The sequence below is a fragment of the Mobula hypostoma genome, chromosome 2 (genome assembly GCF_963921235.1).
Source record: "Mobula hypostoma chromosome 2, sMobHyp1.1, whole genome shotgun sequence".
Taxonomy (NCBI): Eukaryota; Metazoa; Chordata; class Chondrichthyes; order Myliobatiformes; family Myliobatidae; genus Mobula; species Mobula hypostoma.
In genome coordinates, this window is record NC_086098.1 from 126,382,002 (window position 1) to 126,405,454 (window position 23,453).

Genomic DNA, 23,453 nt, shown 5'->3' on the forward strand with positions numbered 1-23,453 from the left:
AGTGCTACTGTGTGATAGTTATTAAGGCAGCCCACATTATTTTTCTTTGGCACTGGTATAATTGTTGCCTTTTTGAAGCAAGTGGGGACTTCTGCCCACAGCAGTGGGAGGGTGAAAATATCCCGAATACTCCTGCCTGTTGGTTGGCATAGGTACTCAGAGCATTACCAGGTACACATTCAGGGCATGCCGCCTTGCGAGAGTTCACCCTCTTTAAAGACAGCCTAACATCAGCCTCTGAGACAGAGATCACAGGGTCATCAGATGCAGCAGGGATCTTCACAGTTGGAGTCATATTCTCCTTTTCAAAGCGGCTGTAGAAGGCATTGAGTTCATCTGGTAGTGAAGCATCACTGCCATTCATGCTTTTGGGTTTCGCTTTGTAAGAAGTAATGTCTTGCAAACCCCGCCAGAGTTGTCGTACATCCAGTGTCGCCTCCAACCTCATTTGAAATTGTCTCTTCGCCCTTGAAATAGCCCTCTGCAAGTCATACCTGATTTTCTGGTACAGGCCTGGGTTGCCAGCCTTGAATGCCACAGACCTAGCCTTCAGCAGGTGACGTACCTCCTGGTTCATCCATGATTTTTGGTTTGGGAATGTACAGTGAGTCTTTGTAGGCACACACTCATCCACACAGGATTTAATGAAGTCAGTAACAACTGCAGCGTACTCATCCAGATTCGAGGATGAATCTTTGAATTCAGTCCAGACCACCGATCCAGTTCAGTTCAATCCAATACTGCATTGCCCGTTATTGACAGGCCACAGTGCCAGTCTACCCCAATCAAAATTGCACAAAACAGTACCCAAGAAAAGAGCGAGAAGAAATCAGAATGTGAACTACAGAGTACAATCCACAAATCACATTGATGAAACCTTGTCTAAGACCCAGGACTCCGGCAGCATCGATTGAGAGGGAGAGAGAGAGTATTCATGTGCAGACACCTTCCTCGGGAGCAGTGGCCGAGAGGGAGAGAGAGTCTGGTCACACACAGGTAGATGGCATTAAATACCTGCCCACCTTCCACTATCATCCTCATTAATTTCAATCTTCCTCAACATTTTCATTGGCAGGATTGGTGAGAATTTTGAATAAATATTAAACAATTTTCAGACTGAATGGGAGTTGCTTTCATCACGCTTTCTGGGGTTGGAACACAGTCGGCCTCAGACACTGAAAAGCAGAGGCTAATCCACAGCAGTGAGCCCTGAATTCATTCTTCCTCCCTCACTGGTCGGTGTAGATATAATGCACCAAATGACTTGCTTCTCTTTTGTGTGACTCTGTATGGGTGGAGCAAGGTATCTCTTGTCTTTCTCTGTTCAGGAGGAGAAAGGGTTAGAACAGAGTTGGAGGAAATTATGAGATGTGCTTCAGGGTTCTGTCCACTGTGGTGTAAGGAAGGCAATGGTTAAGGAAGAAGGAAGATGTGTTAGAGGCATCTCTATGGAATATTCATATATTGCAGAGAATGGAATGAAGTCCTTGCAGGAGGCAAGGTCAATGGAGTCAGTGATTAGGAGAGCAGGGAAACTGACTAAAAGCGCTGATATTTCATGCAGTGTTGTATGCACTAGATAAAGACCTTGGGGAAAGTGGGTCTGTGTTGACGGGAACAATAATTGCTCCCAGTATGGCTTGAGCCTGTATGGCTCCCAGTAAATCCCAGTATGGCTTGAGCCTGTATGTGTGCTGATAGTTAAATGTTTGATGTGGAGGAAGTGAGTGGGGTTAATGGAGAAGTTGTTTAATGTGAAGACAGGTTCAGCCAGATGAAGACGAGTGTTGGTGGAGGGGAACAATTTTTACTCTGTGCAAAGAAGAGCAGAGGGTCCTCAGACTCTCCTGATGAGAGAGGGTGAGATGGGAAAGATTTCAAAAAGACCCAAGGAACAATTTTTTAATGCCTGGGGCAGTGAGCATTTGGAATGAGCTGCCAGAACAGGTGTTTGAATATGTACAATAGTTTCATTGAAGAAGCATTTAGATAGGTAGATGGAGAGGGTGGGGGTGTGTGTGCCTGAAGAGACATGGGCCAAATGTAGGAATCTGGACTGACTAGGTGGACACCATGGTTGACATGGGCACATAGGACAGAAGGGCATGTACCTGACCTGTATGGCTTGATGACTGTATGTGGAATAGAGATGCAAAGGTGTTCTATTTCAAAGGTGAAGATGAACTATTTAGAACCATAGAAATTGAAGCTGTTTACGAGACATATAGCTCTCAAGTTTCACAGATCTAAGTGAGAAAGGTTTGGATTGGGGGTGGGGGGTGAGAAAGAATGGAAACAAGGCAGGAAGATATACATTCAGAGTGTATGAACAGGCTGAAATATTGGGTATTGCTTGTGATCATATGCAGGAAGTAGAGAATGAGGTTGTGCTAGGATGGAATACAAAGCTTGGAAGCTGTGGAGAGAAGATATGTGAGGAAATGAGGTCCATGTCTATGTGGGAGGCAATTGTATAGAAGTGTCTGAGAGCTGACGTTCAGCCTCTGTGTGATTGAAGTCAATTTGACAGACTACAGAACCATCCTTTTTGGCAGGTTTGATGACCATGACGGAATTGGTCCATTGGGGGTTTTTGGGTGTTACGTACCCCATAACTGGGTTGCCAAACCAGCAGAAATGGATCACTCAGTTGGAGCCTGGATTACTAGAACTAAGAAAGTTTTATTAAACAAACAAGCAACACAGTACTCTAATCAAAAGGATAATAAATGCAACAGTTCAGCAATGATAAACACACATGTACACAGAATTAAGATAACAGGATCAATCAAGCTCTATCGTTGTCTAGGGGTAAATGACCAGTTTCAAAGTGACGCAAAGTTCAGTTCAATTTAGTTCAGTTCAGTTTGCAGTAATCGCTGCCGTGGGAGATGGACAGTGTGGGGGGGAAGGAGAGAGAGAGCAAAACGAATGAATATTCAAACGGCTTCCACACACAGACCTTCGCAGTCAGCTTTCGTGCGAGCCCTTTGTGATGTCATCTGAGGTCACTGAGCGTGACCCCTCCATTTCCAGATACGATCGTTTCTCTGCGGTGAACCTGGCACCCAGGCAAGGGTGGACACACACCAGGTTCCCGCCGATCGTGCCTTTCCACCCTGTGCGTCTATGGCTTGTCCCGCGACCAGCCATCCAAAACTTCCCACCGACTTGTGAGAGATGCACCGCTTCCAGGGTCTCGTTACCTCGGGGTGTCGTGTGTGTGTCACCTTAGCGAACCTGTCCCTTTTTATCCCCCTGCTGGGGTATCGCCTGTCCATCACTTCAAACAGTTCAGGGTTCAAAGGGGGAGCCGATCTTGACAGTTCTCCTTCCGTTACTCTCTCCCGTCCCTTCATTAAGATCTCCAAATGCTGCTCCATTGTTTTCCTTATCTCTCTTTCTCCTGAAGACAGGTGGCAGACCAACTGCTGATCCCACTGGTGCCAGCCCAGGCCAGCTAACATCTTAATTTATGTGTATTCTTGTCACATGGGTAAGTACCAGTGTGCTAGACTATACAATGTTACCCAGATAGAATATTACCAACATGTTACACAGACAAACTGACCATTCACAACTACATTATGTCATCCCATCAGAGAAATTCCCTTCCTTATTCCAATCACACTCTCCCACTTCCAACATTTTCTCTCATTGTTAGTTCTGATGAAGGGTTTTGATCTCAAACATTATTTGTTTCCTCTTTCCACAGATGCTGTCTGACCTGTTGTGTCTTTCATTATTTTTGGTTTGGATTTTAAATTTCCAGTTTTTCTTGATTTTCAATGAAATTTTATATTTACGTGACAATGATCATAGGGTTTACGCAAAATTATATCTGTTGACTGACATCTTTTACATCCATCTCTGGAGACAAACTGTCAAAAGACATCTTTTTATAAATGTACCAATTCCCACTGTTATTTTAACTATACCTCTTCCCATCCTGTCTCCTGGAAAAATGCTATTCCTTTTTCTCAGTTCCTTAAGTCTCCATTGCATCTGTTCCTAGGATGCAGCTTTCCGTTCCAGGATATCAGAGACGTCCTCGTCCTTCAAAGAATGAGGGTTCCCTTCCTCCACCATTGATGCTGACATCACCTACATCTCCTGTTTCCCAAACATCTACACTCACCCCATCTTCCCGCTGCCTTACCTACCACCCCATGAGCCTCCACAGCCAATGCATCATTCTCCGCAACTTCCGCCATCTCCAAAGGGATCCTACCACCAAATATATCTTTCCCTCCCCACCGCCCCCCCACATTCCACAGGGATTTCTCCCTCCGTGATTCCTTTGTCCATTTGTCTCTCTCTACTAATCGCTCTCCCGGCACTTATCCCCGCAAATGCAACTGACCATTCACCTTCTCCCTCACCTCCATTCAGGGCTGCAGACAGTCCTTCCAGGAGAGGCAGTACTTCACTTGTGAATCTGCTGGGATCATCTATTGTTACCGGTGCTCCAGATGTAGCTTCCTCCACATTGGTAAGACCTGTCATAAATTGGGGGACCACTTCATCTGGCACCTTTTCTCCATCCTCCAAAAGTGGAACTACATGGTGGCCAATCATTTTAATTCCAATTCCCATTCCCATCTGACATGCCAGTCCATTACATCCCCTTGTGCCATGATGAGGCCACTCTCAGGGTGGAGGAGCAACACATTATATTCCATCAGGATAGCCTCTAACCTAACAGCATGGATTTCAATTTCTCCTTATGTTTAAAAAAATTTTTCTCCCCCACTCCCCTCTTCTTTGCCCACTTGGCCCCTTACGTGTTCTCACCTGCCTATCACCTCCCCTTGGATCTTGGCCTGAAACATCAACTGTTTATTCATTTCCATAGTTGCTGCCTGACCTGCTAGGTTTCTCCAGCATTTTGCTTGTGTTGCTCTGGATTTCCAGCATCTGCTGAATTTCTTGTGTGTATCACCCAGTGTGTTTTTGCATCAGTTAGGGATCCAATGTCACTGGGACAATCTGAATGATAAACTGCCAACTATGTTAATTACTAGGTCTACAATCTCAGAAACTGCACTAGAGCTGGTTGTGTTATGCCTGAACCTGTCAGTGCAGAGGGTGGCCACATCCTCAGAAGTGGAAGTAAAGGTTTTGTGGGTTGAACCAACTCATTCTTAGAACTGTTAATGATGGTCAAGATCACTGGCTGTGTTGACTAGGCCGCACGCATACTATTATATGACTATGCCTGAGTTGAAAGCTGTTGGTTAGACAATACAAAAATACATCAACACTATAAACTTGAATGAATCTCACCTGGAACAGGCTAACCTTCAGTTAAAAGTGGGTACATAAATGGATGAATCATTTGCATACGGCGAACTTTGGACTGCATTTAATATTGAAACAAAGAATGAGAATTGTCGTTTTAGAGTGCCATTTTCAAATGAAGGATGAGCTATCCAAGATGCTGTGATGGGAACGATGGTATCTGTGGAGAAAGAACCATATACTGTAACTGCATTGTATTGGTACATCATTTACCACCTTGTTCAGGGTGAGACAACTAACAGGTGGAGAACTGACAAAACTTCAGTGACTTAAAACATTAACTATTTCTCTCCACAGCCACAGCTTGACCAGCTGAAATTTTCTAGTATCCTTTGATTTTTAAAAAAAAAAAATTCTTTTTTAGGGATACAGCACAGACTAGGCTTTTCTGGCCCTTTGAGCCACGCTGCCCTGGCAATTTCTGACATACCCGGTTAATCTCAACTTAATCACAGGACAATTTTACAAAGACAAATTAACCTACCCGGTACGTCTTTGGACTGTGAGAGGTAACTGGAGGACCCAAAGGAAACCCACAAATTGAATGGGGAGGATGTACAGACTCTCCTTTATAGAACACCACATGAATTGAACTCCAAACTCCGGAACTCCGATTTGTAATAGTGTCCCAATAACTACTACATTACTGTGATGCTACCGTGGATTCTGGATCTGGTTATTACGGGTGGGAACACAATGAAAGATACTGCATGTAGGAAGAATCCCCTCAGTCTAGAGGGTTAATTAGAGAAATGAGGATATCAAAATCTATTGGATATAATGGCGACAAGCAACACTCACCAGCTGAGCTCAAATTCCCGAATAAAAATCATTCTTACTGGCACGCGCACACACACACGCTCACGCTCACACTCTCTCTCTCTTTAGATTCCCACTCATTTGTGAAGTGAGAGCGACACATTATGGACACAGTGAACCTGACCGAATGGAACTTCATCCAGTGTTCCTGTTAATTTTACCTCCTGCCTTAGTCACTGAGGTGTCAGATCCCACTTATCAGAAACCAGCACAGTATATAAGAGTAGGAATACCAAAGCACTCAATGAAATGGCAATATGACAATTACGTACAATTCTGGTGACCTTACTACAGGAAGAGGTGATAAAGTAGAAAATGAGGAGAGATGAGTTTGTTCGTTTTTCTCAGCACGGTCAGGATGGTTCGACTAGCCTCTTTCAGTCCTTCATCCCTCTGTCGCTCCATGAAGCACAGAAAGCCACCTAATAACAAAATATGGATCCTATGTGCCTGCTTGTACACTAGTTTGAAATAATCTAGGTCAAACACTGAGACACAAGATATATTCTGTGCTGTTACACTGAAGAAACACTTCACATACTAGCAGCATTATCATAACAAGAATAACCAAATAAAAATTCCAGGGCAATGTTTGTTGGACTATCAGATCGATTCCAGTAACAAATGGGTAAAGCAATATCAGATCTGGGATGTCGTATAATTCATAGCCCGAGGGTAAAGAGGATTCAGAAGCAGCAATACTGTTCATGGGTAGCATCTGTGTTGGAGCCTTGTGACGATTGCCTGTTGAGGCTGCAGTCTTCATACAAGACTGGGCTGAACTACAAAGAAAAATTATTGAATTTAAATAAATTGCTGCTCATGGAACAATTTTGCATTCTGATTATATTATAAAAATTTTCAACAAAGTGCAGAAGGTGACCAATTCTTCCACACTGGGTGAAAGGATCTGCTGTCACCAGTAAGGCTTTTTATTATAAAAATACATTTATTCCAAGTCCTATAATTCTACAGTACTAAAGCAAAATTGCTAAGGACAACAACAGTAACAAACACGAACTAAATTAAATTATTCCCATTCTCATCTGGGAATGGCTTAGCCCCTGTGCTGCTCAACTGTCCTGAAACACCTCCCCAGTATCTGTGATAATGCGAGTTCTATCTCCGGGGTTACCTAGGCATGGATTTACTCCTGGAAAATTACCAGGCAGTTAAGCCTAGGTGTAGTCCTTGACTACCTGTCTCCAAGACCCATAGATAACTAACTTGGGCAAACCCCAGGAGAAAATGTACTATAACATCCACAACAATGCTCCACTGTGGGTTGAGCTTGAGGAATCCGAACCAATTCCCTAGCCAGAGTGGGATCTGGACCCACAACCAGAAAAGATGGAAAGGAATGGGGAATACAGTCCTACTAGAGGAGCAGTAACTGCTGTGTGAGTGCTGGGCTGTGTTGCTACATTGGTCTTTGCTCTTCTACTGTCTATGGTACACCCCATCCAGGAGAACCAGATGCTGACTGGGAGGTTCTGGAGAGTAACACACACAAAATACTGGAGGAAACAATCAAATTGGGCAGCATCTATGGAGGGAAAAAAAAAGCTGACATTTCAGGCTAAGACCCTTCATCAGGAGTGGAAAGGAAGGGGGTAATTTCTGCCCCTTCCTCTCAAATCCTAATGAAGTGTCTCAGCCCAAAGTTTTGAATGTTTATTCCCCTCCATCAATGTTGCCCAACTTGCTGAGTTCTTCCAGCATTTTGTGGGTATTTCTCAGGATTTTCTGCATTAGCAGTATCTTGTATCTAGGATTTGAAGAATGAGGGGAGACCTCATAGAAACATTTCAAATGTTAAAAGGCATGGACAGAGTGGATGTGGCAAAGTTGTTTCCCATGATGGGGGAGTCTAGTACGAGAGGGCATGACTTCAGGATTGAAGGGCGCCCTTTCAGAACAGAAATGCGAAAAAATTTTTTTAATCAGAGGGTGGTGAATCTATGGAATTTGTTGCCACGGGCAGCAGTGGAGGCCAAGTCATTGGGTGTATTTAAGGCAGAAATTGATAGGTATATGAGTAGCCAGGGCATCAAAGGTTATGGTGAGAAGGCGGGGCAGTGGGACTAAATAGGATAAAATGGATCAGCTCATGATAAAATGGCAGAGCAGACTCGATACTTCTACTCCTTTGTCTTATGGTCTTATGGTCTTATTTGGAGAGTATCCAATCTCCAGACAGACAGTTCTTTCTAAAATCAACATGAGTAATGGCAGCATAAACCTGTCAACAGCCAATGTACTCGGCATTGCAATGTTGCTGCTGAGTTTATTAAGTACAACCCTTCTTTAAACAATACATCCTGAGTGTGGCTATTGACAAGACCAATTTGAATAGAACTTCTTGTAGAGGAATGTCTCAGTGCTTTCCTACGTAAAAGCCAATGGGTTAGCAGGCTGTGGTGATGCCACATCTTATGTTGCTGCTTAATGATCAAACCTTCCCTGATGTCCAGCCTTGGACCTCCAGACCACACTACCCCACCACCCCACCATTTGTCTCTGAACTTCTTCCCCCACCCCTCCCCCATCAACATTGCCCCAGCCTCTCCCTCAGCTGGTCCAACCTCACTCCCTCCACCGTTCTGGATCCTTACTTCACTCTTGCCACCAGTTCACCGCAACACAAACACTTTCAGGCAAGAGTTGTATTGTAATATTTGACAGACTGACAGTTTCCACCCGAGTCAATGAACAAACATTCATTTTTTTCTTGTGTTAATATGATGTCAGATTTTCATCTTTTTATAATTACAGATGTGACTATTTTAGAGACAGACAGATGTCATTAGAAAATATTCCTTAATCAGAGAAATTCCAGAGGCAATGAGGACGTGGATACGCTCAGCAAAATAAATTGAAGGTCTTTCATGGATTGTGTAGGTCAGCTCCACAACATTTTTGATATACTGTATGTGCTGAATTTATTCATTTACGGGATGTGGGCATTTCCAGCTAAGCCAGCATTTATTGCCCATCGCTAGTTGCCCTTGAGAAGGTGGTGATGAGCTGCCTTCTTGAACCAGTGCCGATCCTGAGTTGTAGGTACACCCACTGCTTACATGTTATGCAAACGCTGTTTTTCTCCAAGCTTATGTTATATTCTGCAATCATTAACCCCTCGGAGAGCTGACTCTGAGGAAGCCTCAGGCACCACAGCTGACTTTTTTAAAAAAAAATATGCGTCCAGCCCTCTCCATAACCTTGAGAGTTCCCAAAGGTGTAATACCAGTGGCAAGATGCCAGGAGTGGCTTGTTTCACATGTTACAATTCAATCTCTTCCCAAACACTTATCCCACCTTCTGCAAAAGGCAGTTGCATTTGGCAGACCTGCACCTCAAGTTTGTTTAATGTGGGTGCAATAAACAATTCCTTTATTACATTAACTGTCCATCCATATATTGATTGTTGTGATTCAGAGAAATATTAGTACAAGGTACACAGCAAGTTAACATGCAGGTACCGTATGTAATTAGGAAGGTAACTGGCCTTTTACAATTTATTAAGCAGGGTGAAATAGAGAACCCTAGACATTGTTCCCAAAACTGCCCTGGAGTTTGGTAAGACTTCACCTGAAGGACTGTGGAGCATTTTGTTCCTCTGATGCAACAAAGGATCTGTGTGCAGAAAGAATTCTCTAGATTGATTCCTGGTATGAAATATTAGCTCTAAAAATCCATACCAACTAATTGGCGAAAGTGTTGGAGGACATCTTCAATCTCTCACTGCTACAGGCGGAAGCTCCCATCTGCTTCTCATGGGCGACAATCACTGCCCAAGAAGAGCAGTGTGAGCTGCCTCAAAAATCATCTCCCAGTGGTACTCACACTTCCTGTGATGAAGTGCTTTCCGAGTTTGGTCATGGCTAGAATCAACTTTTGCCTAAGCAAGGATCTGGACCTGCTGCAATTTGCCTATTGCCATAACTAGTCTACAGCAGGTGCAACCTCGCTGGCTCTCCATTCATACATGGATCACTTGGACAATAGTAATACCTAAGTCAGGCTGCTGTTTATTGATTACAATTCAGCGTTCAGCACTGTTCTGATCAACAAGCAACAAAACCTGGGCATCTGTACCTTCCTTTGCAACTGGATCCTTGACTTCCACAAGGAGATCACTGTCTGTGTGGAATGGAAGCAACGTTTCTTGACAGTCAACACTGGCACACCTCAAGAATGTGTGCTTAGCCCATTGCTCTACTCTCTCCACACCCATGACTGTGTGGCTAAGCAAAGCACAAACACCTTCTATAAATTTGCTGACGACACAACTATAGTTGACAGAATTTCAGATGGTGACAAGGAGACATACAGGAGTGAGATAGATCAGCTGGTTGAGTGCACAATTGATAGCACCCTGACTGGCTGCACCTGGTATGGGAACAGCACTAACCTCAATTGCAGGACTCTGCAGAGAGTGGTGCAGACAGCCCAGCGCATCTGCAGATGTGAACTTCCCACTATTCAGGATATTTACAGAGTCAGGTGCATAAAAAGGGCCTGAAGGTTCATTGCAGACCTGAATCACCCTAACTGCAAACTGTTCCAGCTGCTACTATCCGGGAAATGGTACCGCAGCATTAAAGCCAGGACTAACAAGCTCCAGGACAGCTTCTTCCACAAGTCATCAGACTGATTAATTCATGCTGACGCGACTGTATTTCTATGCTATATTGACTGTCCTGTTGTATATACTATTGATTACAAATTACTATACATTGAACATTCAGAAGGAGATGTAATGTAAAGATTTTTACTCTTCATGTATGTGAATGAAGGATATAAGAAATAAAGTCAATTCAATTCAATTGGTGTTGTAAGAACAACCTTGCACTCAACATCAGTAAGACCAAGGAATTGATTGTGGATTTCAGGAATGAGAAAACGAGGAAACACACACTAGTCCTCTCAAGTATTCAGCATTCGAAAAGGTGAGCGGTTTCAAGTTCCTGAGTGTCAGCATCTCTGAAGGTCTATTCTGGGCCCAACATATTGATGCAATTACAAAGAAATCATGACAGCAGCTATATTTCATAAGGAGTTTGAGGACACTTGATAAGTCACCAAAGACGCTTGCAAATTTCTACAGTTGTACCATGGAAAGCTTTCTAACTGGTTGCATCAGCATCTGGTACAGAAAGGCCTTTGTACAGGAACAGAAATGGTGCAGAAAGTTGTAATCTCAGCCAGCTCCATCATGAGCACTAGCCTCCCCTGCATCAAGGACGTATTCAAAAGGCAATGCCTCTAAAATTTGGCATCCATTATTAAGGATTCCCATCACTCACAACATGGCCTCTTCTCATTGCTACCATCAAGGTGAAGGTACAGGAGCTGAAGACACAGACTCAACACTTCAGAAACAGCTACTTTCCCTCTGCCATTAGATTTCTGAATGGACAATGAGTCCATGAATGCTACCTCACCATTTTTTCCTCTGATTTTGCACTACATATTTAATTTAATTATTTTATATATGTACTTACTGTAATTCATAGTTCTTAAATGCTGTTTTGCAATATACAGCTGCTGCAAAACAACAAAGTTCACGACATATACCAGTGGTATGTGTTTGATATGCTCTGATTCCGATTATATGCTCATAATTCTGTATACCTCTATCAAATCTGCTCTCATTTTCCTACGCTTCAGGGAATAACTTCAACAGTGACGTGGCCATTAATGGAATTGGTTTGTAAGTTTTGGGGGTTGGTGTACCCAATCCACTAGCATTCAAGTTCTAGGCTTGGGTTCTCCCCATTCATGGTTTAGTTGCACAATACAAGCCAACTCACCAGGTGTGACAGAAAGGCTTTTCAATGACTTTTTTTTAAACAAGGAAAGTATTTTAACTTGTGCAAAGTGTTAAAAAGGCAATATCCAATTTTTCTCTCTATCTATCCTTCCTGACTCCTGTTGCAGAAATGAACGTAATCAGATGATCAGGCATTGTCCATTTTACTCATCCCCACAGATAAAGTTGAGAACTTTCAATCAGAAAATGCCTTTAACATTTTGAAAAAGAAAAGATGTTTGGTGGGGAAAGGAGGAAGCTGAATTATAACATGTAGAACAAGTCTCCCCTCACTCCTCTCCTGTGTTATTACTGTATTATTATTAATTCATCAGACTTACAATGACAGCTGGAATCTTTACTTGGTCTGATGAAAACAGAAAATGCTGGCAGCACTCAGTAGGTCAGGCAGCATCTGTGGAAATAGAAACAAAGCTAATGTTTCATATTGAGTCCTTTCATCAGAAAAGGAAAAGAGAAATAAGCAGATAACTGTAATTTATAGGGAAGGTGTGTGAAAAAGCAAGGAAGGAAATGTTGTTGGATTAGACAGAGGGAATATGTTGGGTATAAACAAGACTGGGACAAATGGGTTAATAGAGAACTTGGAAAGTGTTTTGGATTCTTTGTCTAAATGATGTGCTGTCTATTGCAGGGCAGAGTAATATGTCTATCAGCTCAGAGTTTATTAATGGAGATTTTAAAAAACTGAGCAAATATCACAGATGGGTGACTTACAACAGAAATTACCAGATGTGATGTGCTGCATACTGAGATACTGCTTCACCTAAAGTTGGGGAATTCAAATTGAAACCAGATGGCTACAACATGTTCAGTGTTCACATGTTACACAGAGATAGGTCATTCAGTCCTTCTGTCACAGAGAAAGGCATGTTCCTGTCATATTGGCCATATACAATCCAGTTACACTGATCCTATTTACCAGCACTTGGTTCTAAGCCTTCAATGCCTTGCCAATTCAGTTGCTCATCTAAGTACTCTGAAAAGTACCTGCCTCCACTGTCCATACAAGCAGAATCTTACAGAGTGTAAGCAAATCTGTGGTTGAAATTCTTTCTCCTTTATATTCTGTGCCCTTGTTAATGGAGGAATGTACCCCGAATATCTTAACCAATTTATTTAACTGTGTTACCATTAATTCTGTGCATCCTAATTTTATTAGTCTTCCCAAAGTGCTTCACCTCACAGTCATTAGAATGTGCCACTGCTCAGTTCAACTTGCTAATATATCAATATTATTCTGTAGCTCAAGATAATCCACTCACCCTCAATATCACCAATTTGAATAGTGTCTGTAAACATACTAATCATTCATCCTGCATTCATATCCTCATCATTATGGTACATAACATACAGCAAACATTTCAGAATCAAACCCGAGGGTCACAACACTTCCAATCATAGAAGCAACCTTCTGCCTCATAATATCAGTCAGTTTTGGAATCATTTTGCCATCTTGCAGTGGATCCTATAGGTTCCAAGCCTTTGGACCAATTTCCCATGTGAAACCTTATCAAGCACATCTGATAGATTACATCAACTACACTGCACTCATCAATACACTTTGTTACTTCTGAAAAATTGAATTAAGTTGCTCAGGGGAAATTACAAGAAAATCATGTCCTTTTTTCATTAATTCCTACCTTTCCGCATGCAGATTAAACCTGTCCCATAAAGATTTTCCAATAATCTTCCTACCATTGGCACCTCACCTGCTACTCTTTCAGGGTCCTAACAGTCTCCCTCCAGCTTTGCTTCCCATAGCAGCTTGGGATGCACTTCATCAAGCCCTAGGGAGTTATTTGCCTTAAAGCTGATAACATATTCTAGAATATCTCTGTGCCCATTTCTGAATTCGTCAACAACAATCACCTTCTTACTGAATGCAGGTCAGGAATAGTAACTTAAATCCTGCTATATGTCCTCAGTCTGCACACACAAATTGCCATTTTGATCCCCATTATGTCCTTTGGCCAAAGTTAAAATTTCAAGTCAAAAGCTGGGAGAAGTACAAAATAAACTTCCATCTATACATTTCCGGCTCTGTCAGAGACACTTTCCCACGTTTCCCACGTATATGTGGGAGTTACAATACAAGTACTTTCACTGCTTCCCTTCCCACCATTCAGTGACCCAAACAAATTTTCCTGACTTATTGGGTGTGTCCCTCAGCCCTCCTATAAACAATACACTGCACGTATGATAAGGAAGCATTAGCAGTCTCTTATATTAAACTATTTCTTCTGGTTTCACCCTATCACAGATATTCCCTGTGTCCCATCCATAGCTTCTGTCATCTTCTCAGCACAAATGCTGCCTGATTTACTGAGTGCTTCCAGCATTTTCTGTTTTTATTCTTTCTGTGTAAAGTAAATGCATCATAAATCTCCTTTAAATATCTCTCCAACCTCTACTTGAAGCTATGCCCACCCCCCCCACCCCCAGGATTCTAAAATTCAATTTTTTGGGAAATAGGACTTTGACCATCTACAGAACCAAGGCTTCTTACCATTTACCACTATCTATCAGGTTGCCCTTCAGCTTCGGATGATCCAGAGAAAATAATGCTATTTTCCAACCTTTCCTTTTCACTGATACTCTCCAATGCAGGCAACATCCTGGTGAAAATCCAAAGTTTCCACATCCGAACTGTACTCAAAACCAGAACTGCACAGAATACTCCAGACGTGGCCTGACCAAGACTTTATACTGTTGAAATGTAAATCCCTGACACTTATTCTCAGCATCTTGTCTGTTGAAAGCAACTAATTCATATCTTCTTCACCACCCTATACACTTTTGCTTTTTTCCCCCCAGAGCTGTGAGCTTGCATCATAAGTTCCCTCTGTACATCAATGATCCTAAGGATCTTGCCACTTACGGTATACTTTTCTCTTACATTTGACCCCTCAAAGCCTAACACTTGACACTGTGAAGACTAAATTCCATCTGCCATTTCCATGTCCATATTTACATCTGGTCTACAGTATATTCTGCACTATCGTTTGAAAACCTCCTCACCACCCACAGTTCCATCAATACTTATGTTGTCTACAAATTTACTAATCATCCCACATAAAAAAATATCCAAATGATTTAAACATATCACAAAAACAGAAGCCCCAGCACCAATCCTTGCTTAACACCACTGGTCAGAGAACTCCAGTCAGAATAATAACCCCCCAGATTTACGCACTGTCTTCTGTGATGATGGTATTGAATCCACTCTGCCAACCTTCCATTGATTCCATGTGCCTTCATTTTCTGGATCATGAAGGACCTTGTGGAGATATTTACAGATGTCCTCTACTATACTACTCTCATCAAACATCTTTGTAACCTTTTCAGATTTCTAACATCTGCATTTATTTTTATTTTCATTTATGAGGTAAGGGGTACCAGAAGATCTAGTGTGTTGATTTGATATAAGCCTGATCTTGTGGTCTAGTAACCTATTTTAAACCTATTTTCCCAATGTGAATGTAACCAGCACACGGAGAGTTAATTCCACCAAGTCCATCAGAATGATAAAAATAAACAGAATTTCCATAACACATCAGCTGTTCTCTCCTTGGCAATCAAATGTCCTTGCCTGCAGTGGACTGGACCCGAGAACATCTTTATAAATGGGTTAAATTTGCTTAAGATGGAGTAGAGTGACATCACCTGTCTGGATGTCAGTCTTAGTTAAACCTAACAGCTTTACACATGCAAAACTTGTCTCTTCTCTGAATTTCAATAGTCTTCAATCCAACTTCAGTTGTCTGCACAGCGAGACAGAGAACAGGCAGGCCCTGAAAACGTGTGTCCTTTAACTTCACCAGTGTATCTTATCTGTTTTGCCCAAGGAATTTAAGACACTGTAACTCTTAGTTTTCTAGTTTCTGCCACTTCTCCCAGTTTGTTTCTCACACCTGAATCAGAAGACTCAATAAACTACATTTTGAAAGATACAGAACTTTGTAAGGTCCTTGTCACATGAAGGTTAGAGTAAACAGTATACTTGTTAATGATAAATCTAATCAACAGAGTGATAAGCAAGAGAATGTTGCAAAGTATAGTTGTGTAAACTGATATTGTGCAAGATAAAGTGACAGAGGAGTTGGAATCATGGGTTTGAGAATGTGGCAGCACCGGCAGGGAAGGGAATGTGACAGAGATAATTGGCTCAGAAGTCTGATACCAGTGGGGAAGAAGCTGTTCTTGTGTCTAGTCATCCGGGATTTCAATCTCCTGTATCATGTGCTGGAAGGTTGAAGAGAGGAAAGAGGGTGGTAGCAACAGCGACGATACCATTAGCCATCCTTATGCCTGTGACCTGTGACGATGGACTAGATGGAAAGAAGTAATGAGCCTGTGATTGACTGGAAGTATTTATCATCTGCTGCAGCTTCTGTTATCCAGATCCAGTTGCCATACCTGATAGAGATACAACCTCAGGTTTTTAAAACACTTATTTAAAAGTCTTAAAGATTTCTGCGGACAAGCTGAATCTTCTTAGATGCCTAAAAAAGTATATATGCTGATATGCTTTAGATATTGTTAAAAATTATGAATAAACATCTATTTTGATTAAAACTAATGCAATCACCATTAATCATCTTTGTCACCTGCTTAAATCCCCATCATCACGGAGTATGTGTACTGCATCTTTCAGTAACTCTTATCTTGAAAATTGTCATTTTCAAATTACCAGAAGGCCCAATGAAGATTGCAAGAATTGGATTATCAAGTCCTTGGTCGAGCATCTGACTCAGTTGTTACAACATCAATGGAATCAGCAGGGAGACAGAGTTTATTCCAGCAAGTTCGTTACAGGGATAGAACTCGGCAGAATTTCTGTAAACTAGCAATCCTTTCCTTTGGCAATGAATATTTCAGCCTGCAGGGCAATGGATCAATCGCTCATACGTTATATGTGCCATGTCATCTGCTGTGAGCCATCATGGTCTTTCCATGACCAAGACTGTTCTTGGCAAATTTTTCAACAAGATAGGTAACCCCAGCCATTATCAATACTCTTCAGATTATCTGTCTGGTGTCAATAGTCGCATAAGTAGTACTTCTGATATGCACCAGCTGCTCATACAACTATCCACCAACTGTTCCCATAGTTTCATGTGACACTGATAGGGGTGCTAAGCAGGTGCTACACCTCGCCCAAGTTTGACCTGCAGGCTAGTGGAGGGAAGAAGCATTTCACACCTAACTTAGTAGAGACGTATCTCCACCCTGCCAACCTAAAATGGATCAATAAACATCTCTTTAATGAGGTTACATTTGCTTAACCTGGAGCAGATTGATATCACTGACCTGGGAATTAGTCTTGATATCTTGAAAGGTTTGCTTTACATTTCAGCATTAAAGTCTCAAATAATCTTTAGAATACTGCATATGCAAATCATATCAACTCTCTGAGCACTGAGACAGAGATCAGATAGACTTTGCAAAACCTGTATCCCTTGAAACTGTATCAGTTATGGACCAGCACTCCAACTGACTTCTTAGGCTGCCCTGTGATGTACTATGACTTTGCAAGTGTACCTTGACTGTGTTGTCCAAGGATTGGAAAGTCTTAGTTTTCTAGTTTCTGCCGTATCTCCCAGTTTGCCTCTCACTCCTGCACCAGAGATCTCATGTAGATTGTACATTGGTAATAAATGTGCAGTTGACATGTCAGATGATCTGTCATGGAACCAGCACTCAAATGCAATCATGATGAAAAGCCACCAGAATCTTTAGAGGATAAGGAGATCCCAACCTTCTTTATGCCTTGGAGCATTACCTAACCAAGGGAGGGGGGCTCCATGGACCCCAGGTTGGGAACCCCTGTTCTAACATTCGACCTCCAAAAGCGTAACATGACACTTGGAAAGACTAAATTCCATCTGCCAGTTCCATGCCCATATTTCCAACTGGACTATATCCTGTGCTATCCTTTGAAACCTTCCTCACTCTCCCCAACTCCACCAATACTTACGTTGTCTGCAAACATACTAAACATTCTACATAAAAAATGTCCAAAGGATTTAAAAATATCACAAAGAACTGAGGTCCAAGCACCAAACCTTCCGTAACATGACTGGTCAAAGACCTCCAGTCAGAATAACGTCCCTCCAAAACTATGCTCTGTCTTCTACAATGATGGTATTGAATCCAATTTGAACAACCTTCCATTGATTCCATGAGTCTTAATCTTCAAGATCATGAGAGACCTTGTGGAAATCTTTACGGATATCCATGTAAACATCATCTACTACAATGTTCTCAACAAACACCTTTGTAACCTTCTCAAATGTCTAACATCGGCATTTATTTTTATTTTCATTTATGAGGTAAGAGATACCAGAAGGTTTAGTGTGTTGATTTGATATATAAGAAGCCTGATCTAACCTATTTTCCGAACATTGTTACATACCTCAAGGAGATCTTGTGACTTTCTTGTGAGAATGATGTAATGGTCTTTTGGAGGTCACTGATGTAATTTTCCTGCCGATGTGAGGTCACGTGTTGACATGTTCACCACGGGTATAAAAGGGAAGATCTCTGGTGACGCAGTTAGTTTTCCAGCTAGAATGATCGTCAGTGTCTCCGTTCCATTGCGTATTTGTTTTATGACGCAGTTTTATTTTTAAAATAGAGTGTTACATTCTGTTGCAAGGTACAATAGTGCTGCACTGGCAATTTCTGCTAGATTTGTTGAGGTACCTTTTCAGTAGTGTTGGAGAGTGAAGGCTTTATCGAAGTACAGGATATGAAGGATTAAGAGAAGTTGGTACCGTTCGGCAGTTTAATAAAGGATCGACCTTATTGAGTCTTCATTGAAGAAGTAGCGACCTGCATCGAAGATAACTCCTGTCGAAAGAGCAAGGTAGTTCATGCAGGATTTGCTCTCTAGAAATTAAGGTCAGTTGTTTTAAGCTGTTTATTTCCTTCATCGTGAATCCTTTGGACAGAACCATCAGGGAAGTCGCGTCTATGAAGAAATCCTTCTCCAGACAAGTCTCTCCCAAATGAATGTATAAATTTGTTGGACTTTCGAATTTACCATTTTAAGAACTGTATTTGACTTTACCGCTTTAAGAACTGTTTTCGCATTTATCGCTTTAAGAACCAGTACTGAGTGACAATTTGTTGAACGGCCACATAGCGGTTAACTTCCGGTTGAGGTTTTCGCTTGTTTTTATTGTTTATCCGTGTTTAATAACTGGTTGTTTTTATATAACCTGACTCAATTGATATTCATTGTTACTGGTTATGTAACAACCTATTTTCCCAATGTGAATGTAACCAGCACACAGAGAGTTAATTCCACCAAGTCCATCAGAATGATAAAAATAAACTGAATTTTCATAACACATCAGCTGTTCTCTCCTCGGGTATCAGATATTCCTGCCTGCCAGACACTGGATCAGAGAACATCTTCATAAGTGGGTTAAATTTGCTTAACATAGAGTAGAGTGACATCACCCGTCTGGATTTACATCTCAATTAAACCTAACGACTTTACACATGCAAAACTTGTCTATTCCTCGAATTTTAACTTCAATTGTTTGACCGGACAGAAAGAACAGCCAGGCTCTACAAACAAGACAAACAGGAGTATTGATGAAGTGTCTCAGCCTGAAACACTTCACTCTTTTCCACAGATGCTGCCTGGCCTGCTGAGTTCCTCTGGCATTTTGTGAGTGAGGCTCTGCAAATTTGTCTTCCTGAAGCCATGCCATTTGAAGGACCAGCACTCCAAATGCCTTCTTTGGCTGCAACGTGATGTGTCCTTTGTCTTTGCAAACATACCTTGACTGCTTTGCCCAAAGATTGGAAAGCCACATGACACTTAGTTTCTTAGTTTCTGCCATATCTCCCAGTTTGCCTCTCACTCCTGCACCAGGAATCTCACGTAAACTGCATGGGGTGTCGGGTGGTGGGGGGGTGTTGATACTTTGCTGCTGCTTGTGCGTGTGGGAGAGGGAGGCTTTGGGATTCTAATGTTTTTTCTGTAATTCGTACTTTGTTTTTTTTCTCTCTGTTTCATGGATGCCTGCAAAAAGTAAAGATTTCAGGTTGTACACTGTATACATTCTCTGACTGAACCATTGTTAATAAGTGTGTAGTTGACATGTCAGATGACCTGTCCTGGGGCCAGTACACAAACACAATCTTAAGGAAAAGGCAGCAGATTCTTTAATTTCTCTGGAGGTTTGCATTGTCATTAAACATTCTAACAAACTTCAGATCAACACACACAAAATGCTAGAGGAACTCAGTACGTCAGGCAGCATCTATGGTAATGAATAAACAGTTGATGTTTTGGCACGAGACCCTTTATCAGTACTAGAAAGGAAGGAGAAAGATGCCAATGTAAAATGTTGGGGGAAGGGGAAGGAGAAGGATGACGAGCTCAGGGAAAAAGTGAGAAAATCTATCTTGGGTAAAACATATTGCTACAATTACAAAGGAAGTACAACAGCAGCTACAGATATATTGTGGAGAGCATAAAACCGGCTGCATCACCACCTGGTATGGATGAGCCACTGCACAGGATCGGAAAAAGCTGCAGTATGTTGCAAACTTAACCAGCTCCATCATAGGCACTAGCATTCCCAGCACTGAGGACATCTTCACAATGTGACATCCATCATTAACTACCCTCATCACATTGGAAATGCCCTCTTCTCATTGCTACCATCAAGGAGGTGATACACGAGCCTGAAGATACGCATTCAATATTTTAAGAACAGCTTCTTCCCCTCTGTCATCAGAGAACAGATGTATGATATTACAATAAGAAAAAAATATTATATTATATATACATGTATACATTCTTGTAGTTAGATGGAACTGCAGTATTGATGTTACAGTCAGATTAGCAGAGCAGGCTTGATGGGCCAAGTGGTCTCCTGTTCCTAACTCTTATGTTTTTACCCACCTGAAACATTCATTCTCTCCACACAGAAGCCACTTAACCTGCTGAGTCTTTTCAGTGTTTAATACCTTTATTTTAATGGGACATGGTTTCCTGTGCTGAGGGGTAAGAGGATTGATAGAAGGTGAGCTGCTGTACTGACTATGCGAGTAGCAGTGAAGGCAGACATCGAAATAATGATCAAACTTTTCCTTATTCACTCACTGGAGTTAATCACCTTCTGGCTATACTTCAACGTTCCAAAGAGTAATGTCCCCTGGTCCCAGAGGAGGATATTAAGTGGGAAAGGTGAATCAGATTCATTGTTACTTTGAGATATACAATGAAAAATAATATTTCAATTAAGGAGAAAAAAGTGGGTGATTTCTACTTGTGGCTTGACCCAGACTATTGGTTTTAAATGTTCACACCTAAGCTTCCAGGATTGTCTCAGAATTTACAGACCATCCTGTAAATGCACCAACTTTTATAGAGGGGGTCCTGGGAGTGAGTCACTTCACAAAGGGTATCTGAGAATGCGGTGGTTTAAGGACTTCCTCATTGAGTGTCTATTAACAGAGGGTTCCTATGAGTGTCTCAATACTTCATGCCTCCCAGGAGATACGCACATTAGAATTGACAAAGATCGCAGAAATATGCCAGTTTTTAACTAATTAGACATTTACAATTTCCTGATCTGGAGTATTATCTGAGTTCCTCAACCTGAGAAGAATATATCTGCTTTGGAGGTCAATGTAACTTGATCTTTAATGTCAGGGAAATATGAGTTCTATTTGGCGATTGTCATGACCTGTATTCTCTTTAATTAATGTTCACTAATTGTAGCACATCAACTAATTGAAAAATAGGAAATAAAATTTTCTGTGTGGGGATGTCCAAGTTAGCAAAAGTTAACCTAAAATTAAAATCAATATAAGGGGGTTCTCCGACAGCCTGCAATAAACACCACAGGTCAGCAGAGTGGATCACCTACACTGATCCACTGGCAAACTCCATTCACAGCCCATCACTAACATTGATCCCTCTAACCACTTCCATGCATGTCCACCAGCCCAAAGTAGTTAATCATGTTACGAACCCCTTTAACAGATCTTACTCTTGCCCCACAACCCGGTGTAGACAATCACATACACTGATCACTCAAATAAACACTGTTCAGAGTTGTAGCCCAGGGTGGCATCATGCATGTTACCAGTCACAGAGTCAAAGTCATAGAGCCCAGCAGCACTGAAACAGGTCCTTCGGCCCTTCTAGTCAATGCCAACCTGTTTTTGTTTTTACTGCCTATTTCCAACTACCTGCACCATAGTCTCCATACACCTCCCATCATGTCATCATAGAAACATAGAAAATAGGTTCAGGAGTAGGCCATTCGGCCCTTCGAGCCTGCACCGCCATTCAGTATGATCATGGCTGATCATCCAACTCAGAACCCTGTACCTGCCTTCCCTCCATACCCCCTGATCCCTTTAGCCACAAGGGCCATATCTAACTCCCTCTTAGATATCGCCAATGAACTGGCCTCAACTGTTTCCTGTGGCAGAGAATTCCACAGATTTAGCACTCTCTGTGTGAAGAAGTTTTTCCTAATATCGGTCCTAAAAGCCTTCCCCTTTAGCCTCAAACTGTGACCCCTCGTTCTGGACCCAAATTTCTCATGTCCTTTGAAATAGACCCCATTCTCATTCACACTGCCCACAGTAGCATTATACTGTACATCTTTCGGATCCCTTCACCAGACCTTGTTCTTCAGAATAGAATTTGCTTGCATTTGGAAAAGCGTGGACTAGTTAGAGACAGTCAGTGTGGCTTTGTATGGGCAGGTCATGTCTTACAAATCTGATTGAGATTTTTGAGGACTGATAGTCTAGGCTGTGGCTGTTGTCTACATGGACTTTAGCAAAGCATTCAACAAGATTGCTCATAGTAGACTGATTGAGAACATCAAGCACATGGGATTGGTAGATTGGATTCAAAATGAGCTTGGACACAGGAACCAGAGGGTAGAAGTAGAGTGGTATTATTCCGACACAAAGTCTGTTCCACGATGATCAGTGCTCCAGCACCATTGTGTGTGATATATATTTGTGAGTTATAAAGTGGCTACTGGGTGTATATTCACTAAATAGTATGAGTAGTTTTCCCAGGATGGGAATATCAAATAGATGCCATAGCTTTAATGTGAGAGGAGGAATATTTAAAGATTTGCAAGTCAAGCATTACTTTTACAAGGAGTGGTACATCCCTGAACTTGCAACTAGGAGTGGTGGTGGAAGAAGACATGATAACAACGTAACAGAAGCACTTAAACACGACATTCAGAGGATGGAGGAATTGAAGTCTATTGTTCCTGCCTCAACCATTTCCTCTGGCAGCTTGTTTCATTTTCTCAGCACCCCCTGCTTGATGGTGTCTCTCAGGTCTCTTCCTGATCATTCCCCTCTCACTCTGAATCTGTCTCCCCGAGATTTAGAACATCAAACAGTAGAACACAATACAGGCCATTCAGCCTAAGATATTATATTGATCTTTTAACCTAATCAATTAATTAATTAATCTAACCCTTACTTC

General features: G+C 41.8%; 1 protein-coding gene across 1 annotated transcript in view; it reads right to left on the reverse strand.

Annotated features, from left to right (window-relative positions):
- Positions 1-5,302: 5,302 nt before the first annotated feature.
- Positions 5,303-23,453, reverse strand: part of LOC134359411 (xanthine dehydrogenase/oxidase-like) — a 62,064-nt gene continuing 43,913 nt past the window's right edge. The window contains exons 2-3 of the transcript XR_010021107.1: positions 12,277-12,350; positions 5,303-5,461 (exon numbers count right to left, since the gene is read on the reverse strand). The gene's annotated coding sequence lies outside the window, so the exon portion shown is untranslated. The remainder of the gene's footprint in view (positions 5,462-12,276; positions 12,351-23,453) is intronic.